The following is an 8,514-nucleotide window of genomic DNA, read 5'->3' on the forward strand; positions in this document are numbered from 1 at the left end:
TACTAAAAAGAGGTGAATGGGAAATGGAGGGAAATGAAAATTTTTGAGTGAAATTTTAAGTTTTCCCCCTTGGCAAAGGGACATTGTCCATATTGGAAGAGGAAAAGGTTTTTGATGGGTATATAAGCAATTGCTCTTCTTCTAGCTCATAAGAGTTGAGAAGAAGGCAAGCCTCGCGCGTCGTCGTCTGTCCTCGCTCGCTCGCTCGGGCGGCTTCGGCTTCGGATTCAGATTCGGATTTGGTCAAATGATCGACGATATTGATTAAAAGTAAAATATTAACAAAATGTTATTAAATATTTTTAATAACAGAATATTAATATTAAATAAATATTTAATATTAAATCCAATTCAGTTATCCAAATTTCGGTTTCTGTTTTTGTAATAGAAAATTAACTACCCTTCAATTTCCCTCTTTATTGTTGAGTAAATAACCATTTATGTTATGGTATTTATGCTGGGCCGTTTTGCATAAACAGCCATTCTGAAAAGTTGCACCTCTTCAGATTCCAGCCCAACTTTGGCTATAAATACAAGGCCATTCTGCTCAGAATTCTCCATACAATTTTCTGAGTTTCTCCCTCCTTCTCCTGCATACTTTTAACATCAAACAAAGCAACAATAAGTGTGATTTGAACCCAAACTTTGTTTCCTGAAACACTGGGGTTTGAAGTACCACTACACTAGTGGTTAATTCGTTCTATCCTGGAGGAAATAATCCATAACCCTGTGGTACTAGGAGGGGATTAAATTCCTTAAGGAAACACTGTGAATTCATTGGCTCGAATTGATTTCTATCTCTTTACGTTTTCTGGTTATATAACCTTTGTTTGTTCCAGAATTAGTTTACAAATACAGTTGACTAACACATACAACCCTATATTAAGGTAATAAATATGGAGCACTTCATATTCATATAAAATATCTCCAAGAGAATTCCAAATAATTCTAATAATAAAAGAAAATTCTATAATATATTACTTAAAAGTATATACAAAAATTAATATAAGTATATATCGGGTTGGTTCGGATTTTTACTCAATACCAAACCAAATCAAACCAAACCAAGTTGGATTTTTTAATCGGTGGTGAGAATGCATTTGGTGCGATTTTTCGGTTCGGTTGTACAACCCCAGGTTTAAGCATTTCTTTGTTTGTTTTTTTTAGGCTCGAGAGAAAAAGTTTGTACCATACCTTAAAAATATCAAGACCTTGTGTAATTTGTGAGAATTCCTAAGTTTTATTATCAAGAAATAAGATAAGAAAAAATCATCTATTCATGTGAACGAACCTATAATGTATCAAAAAGTTGTCGTACTATACACCATAACACTACATATCTTTGATCTTGATCTTACACTAGAATGGAGGGAGAAAAATGGGAAAATATAGAATGTTTTATAGGGCGAGTGCACGGATAGTCATTCTGAGGGATGCTATTTAGGAATTAGCCAATTACTTATTTTTTTTTCTTTCTGAAAATTTAAATTAAAAATCTTAATTTCGGACAACTCAGGACATTTTTTTCCTGAAAAATTAAATTAAAGGAAATTAAAATTTAGGAGTCACTGCCTAATTCCTAAATAACAGTCTTTTAGAATGACTACCTGGTATCATTTCTACGGTTTTAAAGGTCTGATGCAAGTTTTACATGGGTTTGAATATAGCCCAATTGTGTCACGCCCCAACCTCGGAGGCGCGACCGGCGCTCAATCGAGTGAACCCAACTGAGCAAGCCTTATTGACACTTCTAACCAACTCAATATGATTAGGGAATCTGGCTTTCGTTAATTAGACAATAGCAAACTTGAACATTCAATATTTGTTAGTTCATTTTTTATATCACACATCTTAAATCATGGCTATGTCTCCAAGAGTTTTATACAGTCATTGCTTAGGCGGGCTAGGAATAGGTTATAACATAGATCATTAACCCAACCAACACTCATACATAACCCACACAACGTCTACGGAGCCTCTATGGATACAAAAGACGAATTATGACAATGCCGGCAACAAGGGCCTGGCTATACTTCAAATAGAAGTACTACAACAAAGAAAATACATCATAACCCCTTGAAGGAAAAAGGGGCTCACCAAGTCTTCGGGAGAAGGACACTCCGCTATGCGCGATCGACACTGTCCGCTATAGAAATACCTACATTCATTTAAAAATGTAGCGCCCCCGGCAAAAGGGACGTTAGTACCATGGAATAATACTAGTATGTATAACTAAACACCATCTAATTAGAAAGAACTTTAATACAAGAATAAGAAAATCACAAGTATAACTCAAAGGTTTAAACTATCACAACATTACAAATAAAGGAATCATACAACTTTCACATCATTTTTCTGTAGTTTTTAGTTTAGGCATTTCACATTATTCATTATTGCTCACAATGCCACCGCTACTTGAGCGAGTCCGATCTCGACACCGATCGGCCAGGTTGCCTCCTTTGAGGCATACGCTTCAATCACAATTTCATTTTTCTTTTTTTCAGAATTTAAATATCAGCATAATACCACCATGTGTGCGGCATGGCGTCCGATCACGGCCCGATCGGCTAGGCCGCCTTACCACGACGTTGTTCCTTTCTCATTAGTCATTTCGTTTCACATATATCATTTCATAGGCACTTGGGGCCACAACTTATCACATCATTCTTGGCACTAGGCCGCATTTAACATTATTCCCAATTTCAATATTAGCTTTGCCATTTAGGACAGTAGGTGCATACAATGGCTATTTAAATCGTAAGCATAAATAAGATTCCCAGTAGATGGCACAACAACACAATTTCAATCTAAATTAAAGTCTAAGCATTTCAATACATGATTCATACCTCTTGCCCCTTTCCAGTTATAAGATAGCACATTGATTAAGTTGCGACACATCTTTCACGCATATAAAATTACAACATCAATTCATGTAAAATAATAGTTAACGCAAGAATCCAAACTTTAGCCTTACCACATTTGCACAAGCACTAATGAAGATCAATTTCTAAAAGACGGGGTTTTAGCCATACATACCTCAATAAAGCTTTCCTGAATCCTTACAAAATTCCGGAACTCTTAGCACTTCGATCTATTATATAAGAATTACAAATTGAACCAAGAATTAGGGACAAGATTAGGATTCTAGCTCGTTTGAGCATATTATCGAGCACTAGGGGTGCATTGTGATATTAGGTCCTTTTTGTGAGAGATTTCTATCATTTTATACCCTGATTGCTTTCTTTTTAGTTCACAACTTCCCAATACTCCATGATCTTGTATGCATGCAAGAAATCTATTATTATACCCATATATTACCTCACTAATGACCCCTTATGGCTATGTTTAAAATTTAAGAGTTGGGGTGATGAAGTCTTACCTCTTGGGATGAAGGTTTAGGTGCCTCACTTGATTATCTTCAATGTTTAACAAGGATTTATGGAGCCATTTTTGATGAAAAGCACTTCCCCTCTCTTAGACTCTCTTTCTCACTCTAGAAGTACCAGGAAATAGGCTCAAAATGAGCTATTGCACAAGATATAACGACAGGGGGTCAGATCTTAAAAATTAGAGAATGGGAACCCGACTCAAATCTGCGATCGCAAAAGCTGACATGCGGTCCGCAGAATGGACCGCAAAATGCTCCCCAAAATCTGAAGACACTGTTTGGGTATGTGACGGAAATGCGGTCCGCATACCCGTTCTGCGGTCGCATAGTGCACCGCGGAACTGTCCCTTACAAAATCCCAAGGGGATTATGCAACGACTATGCGGTCCGCATATCGATTATGCGATCGCATAATTGACCGCATAGTTGACCTCAAATTTGACCAATACACTGTTTCACTTTGCGGCGACTATGCGGTCCGCATACCTGTTATGCGACCGCATTCTCGACCGCATAAACGCACTTTTCTGGTAAATATTATTTCTTGACTTTTTGGTGCACAAATCAGTCCAAAGGGTCTGAACCACGGCGAACTTGCGAGTCGCGAAGAATTTTTACAAATTTCTAACACGTATTTCTAACTTGGCACTATGAGCTCTCGGGTTTTGAGTAGAAATTTTCACGGGGCCTTACAAATTGAATAGGCCTTCATTTATTTATTATGAGTTTAGTTATGTGTACTCTCTAGGATGTTGCTCTCGCCTCTCTCTAAAACCCCATCTACCTTCATCCTTCACTATACCTTACTTTCCAACCCACATTCAATGCAAACCCCCCATGTTAGTTAATCAACTGCCTTCAACCATGGACCCACCAAATCCTTACAATATGCAAATTGACAAACCAGATATCCAATCATCACCCAAATCATTCCTTCAGACACTTACCTCAAACTCCCATTTACCTACTTACATATCTAACACCCAATCCATCAACGACACAATTGACTTAATAGATGAAACATCAAATGAGGAAGACTTAGACAACTTTATTCCTTTAACGACTGATGATAAATCTTGACTATATACTCCTTGGAAAAATTCAATCATAGTCAAAGTTTTTGGAAAAACGGTTGGGCACCAAATGCTAAAAATTAAAATCACAAATCCATGGAGACCTTCTGAAGAAATTCATCTCATAGACTTGGGATCCAACTTTTTTCTTATAAAATTTCTTTATGAGGAGAATATGTTTAAGGCCCTACATGAAGGACCTTGGTTCATATTAAACCACTTCCTCTCTGTTTGTCGTTGGGAGCCTAAGTTCATTGCTTCTGCAGCACAACTAACTTATGCTGCTCTGTGGGTATGTTTACCAGAACTTCCGACGGAGTTTTACGATTTTGAAATACTGAAAAAGGTAGGAAATAAGATAGGGCAACTCTTAAAGGTGGATACTTGTACGACCACTACTACCAGGGGTAGGTATGCCGGAACTGTATAGAGGTACCCCTGGAAAAACCATTAAAAACACACGTCCATATAGGAACTCACAAACAGGTCCTTCTCTATGAAAGTCTAAATCTACCTGTGTACAAAGTGTGGTAGATTTGGGCATGCAAGCTGGAACTGCCACTTTGCTCCAACACCACCCCTAAATTCTTTCCCTTCCATACCTATCAATACACCCAGTACTACCTCCACAATCTCCATGAATGACTCGGAGTGGAAAACTGTCATGTTTCCTAAATAAACTAACACAAGACATGGCGGGAACACTCAAGGTCGACTACAAGCTGAGGTTCAAAATTCTTCTACAGCTGCTCACTACACACAAACGACGAAGGGGAAGGCGATGGACACGTAATACACACGTAAACACAGGTAAGGTAGCTAACCCTACTACAAATCACGTATGAGCCAACACTACTAATAAAATATTTTTGTCATCTAACCCACAAGCTTTTTAATTAAGAATACTTTTGCAAATTTAGAAAGTTTGGAATCATCAGCTGAAACTATCACAACTGGGCCTACTAACCCACCAACTAGTGGACCTATAAGCCCAATATCGTTAAATGATCCAATAATGGGCCAGACAAAAAAAAAGCTGTTGAAGTCTATTTAAAAAAATCACATATCCCTTATAACTCTATTAAATCCACTACACATAACACCTACGACCCAAATGTTATGGCCCTTGATTCAACATACACGAATATAATTGTAACCAATAAACCTACGAATAACCAAGACCCAATGGAGAGCCAGCCCCTATTACCTCCTTTACCTCCCTCTCGTATAGCCCATACAGGTGGCTCAAAAACCACTTTAATTTGCCCTATACATGACACCTCAGAAGCAAACTCTGACATAATCTCTACAAAATCCATCTCATCACACTTAGAAGCCGTCTCTTTGCATGCCACCCATCCTTGCCGAATCCCAGAACTGCCTTCCACAAACGCACGCAACCCTTCCACAACTTCAATAGAAGACAATGATTTCAAACTATGTGATCTTCCATTATCCCTAGCTAACCCTATACCTAGCATACTACAAGAAACTAATATTATTCGTACTACTACACCACATACACACACTACCACAAACACAGACTCCCCTCCGATCAACCATAATATAACAGTACCACCAACTTCTAGCAGACATGCAAAGACCTTGGTACACGACCTTCAGAGAAAACACACAGATCAACAACCAACACTTCCACTTCCCACGCCTAATAATGAGCGGAACACCTCATCCAAACCCCACAACACCATTGATATACACCTCACAAACTCCACCACTGGACTACCCACTACAGTTGTGGTTAGAGATGGGTCTACAGGGATACGCTATGATCTTCACAATGGAACTAAACAACCAAGAAATAATTTTATTGGTCCAAAACCCAACTCACCTAGCAGAGATCGTAACAAAGGGTATGAGACTGGGGATGGAGGCAGTCTCTCAGAACCAGTGGTCCAACACTCACACACCACTACTGCTTGACCACAACAGGGCTTCATCCTCAACAATATCACCATGGGCACACCCACCGACTCCCCCACTACACAGTCTCAATCAGATCATAGGATTGCTCCCATTCTATCCACAACACCATATGGGGATGATCTACGCCCCATGGTTCCAACACATGAATTCATTCTCACCACCACAACCTATCCTGCCTCCAACGAGCACACAGGATCCACTATCACCACTTCTGAGTCCTCCCATCACTCCACCTCCATCGCCCAATGAACTAGGAGAACAAACAAGGCAAGAGCTAGCACAAATAATGGAGGAGATGAGGGAAGCTCGGACAGAGTTCATATGGCTAAAGGGATTCTATCTCTACAGCCTCAAAGAGCAGTACGCAAAAAAAATTCATACTCAAATGCCCTCCAGAGCTAACAACATGCAGTTTCAACTTCAAGGCAAATGCAAACCCACAGGAGGGAAAATATGCCATGGTCATAATCCCCTCCCTGCGACAGACCACTCCGAGGATCCCTCCAACTCAGGCTCCATTGGGAGTAATGAGTGACATCGTTGACCTAGATGAAGCTACCAACCCACAGCCTATCATGAATTTCATTGTATGGAATTGTAGAGGTTCAAACAATACGGAGTTTAGAAGACAATTACGCTCACTTTTAGATAATTATAGGCCAGTCTTAGTTGTACTACTGGAGACACGCATGCACGATCACACTGTTTTGAAGAATGATTTCAACTTCTCTCACATGGCACAAGTTGAGGCACTAGGAATGTCTGGTGGTATAGTCATACTGTAGAACGCTGAGCTTATAACTGTGGAGGATCTTAACATGACCACACAGGAAGTGCACTACATGGTCCAGGTATGGCCTAACCCTACTAAGTGACTGTTTTCGTCAATATATGCTAATAGCTCTACTTCTTTACGTAAAATACTTTGGGAAAATTTAAAAAGCATTCATGATTCCTATAGGGGTCCTTGGTTAGTTGGGGGAGATTTTAATGAGGTAATTAGAGAAAATAAAAAATTTGGTGGAAACCTTATTAATAATACAAGGGTGGATGCCTTTGCACATTGTATAAACTATTGTAAGCTAGTAGACCTAGGGTTTAAGGGTAGCCGCTATACATGGACAAATAAATATCGTAATGGACATACTATCCTAGAGAGATTAGACAGACTCCTAGCAAATTATGATTGGCTTCAATTATTCCCTGAAACAGTAGTGCAAAACTACCTCGTACATACTCGGTCCATTGCCCTCTACTTGTCACACTAGAACCCCACAGAACACCTAGGAAGAATATATTTTGTTTTGAAAAAACTTGGACAACACACCCTACTTTCAACACTGTAATTCAACAATCATGGCAAAATGCATCTTCGCTAGTTGAAGCTACGGCTAACTTTCAACATAATGTCACATTTTGGAATAAACATACTTTTGGAAATCTTTTAAAAAAAACGTAAATTACTAGCTAGAATTAATGGAATTCAAGCCTCAATACATTACTCCACTAGCACTTTCCTCCAAAATTTAGAAATTCAACTAAATCATGAATTTAGTGGATTACTAAAGCAAGAGGAAGACTTTTGGAAACTAAAATCAAGAATCCTTTGGTTAAACGAAGGCGATGCTAACACAAATATTTTTCACATGTCTACCTTACAGAGGCGTAGACGTAATCGCATCAATACTTTAAAAGATAGTGTAGGAAATTGGACTTTTGATCCAACACAAATTCACCAACAAATATTTCTATACTACAATACACTATTCAAGACACAACACTCCCTAGGTAACAAAATAAACATTGGATCAACACCAGTTGCTTCTTTAAACTCGTATGATCAACAACAACTGGAACAACCTTTAAATTTGATTGAAATAAAGCAAGCTCTATTCTCCTTTCAACCTTTCAAGGCACCGGGTCCTGATGGACTCCATCCGTATTTTTTCTAAAAATGTTGGAGAGAAGTCAGTCACTCAGTTATAAATTTTTGTTACACTGCTTTCAAACAAAGTAAAATTTCGGAAGAAATTAATAAAACATATTTATGCCTAATACCAAAAATAAAAAATGCATCTTCTATCACTCAATATCATCCTATAAGTCTTT

This window comes from Nicotiana attenuata, unplaced genomic scaffold (assembly GCF_001879085.1).
Source record: "Nicotiana attenuata strain UT unplaced genomic scaffold, NIATTr2, whole genome shotgun sequence".
NCBI classification, from domain to species: domain Eukaryota; kingdom Viridiplantae; phylum Streptophyta; class Magnoliopsida; order Solanales; family Solanaceae; genus Nicotiana; species Nicotiana attenuata.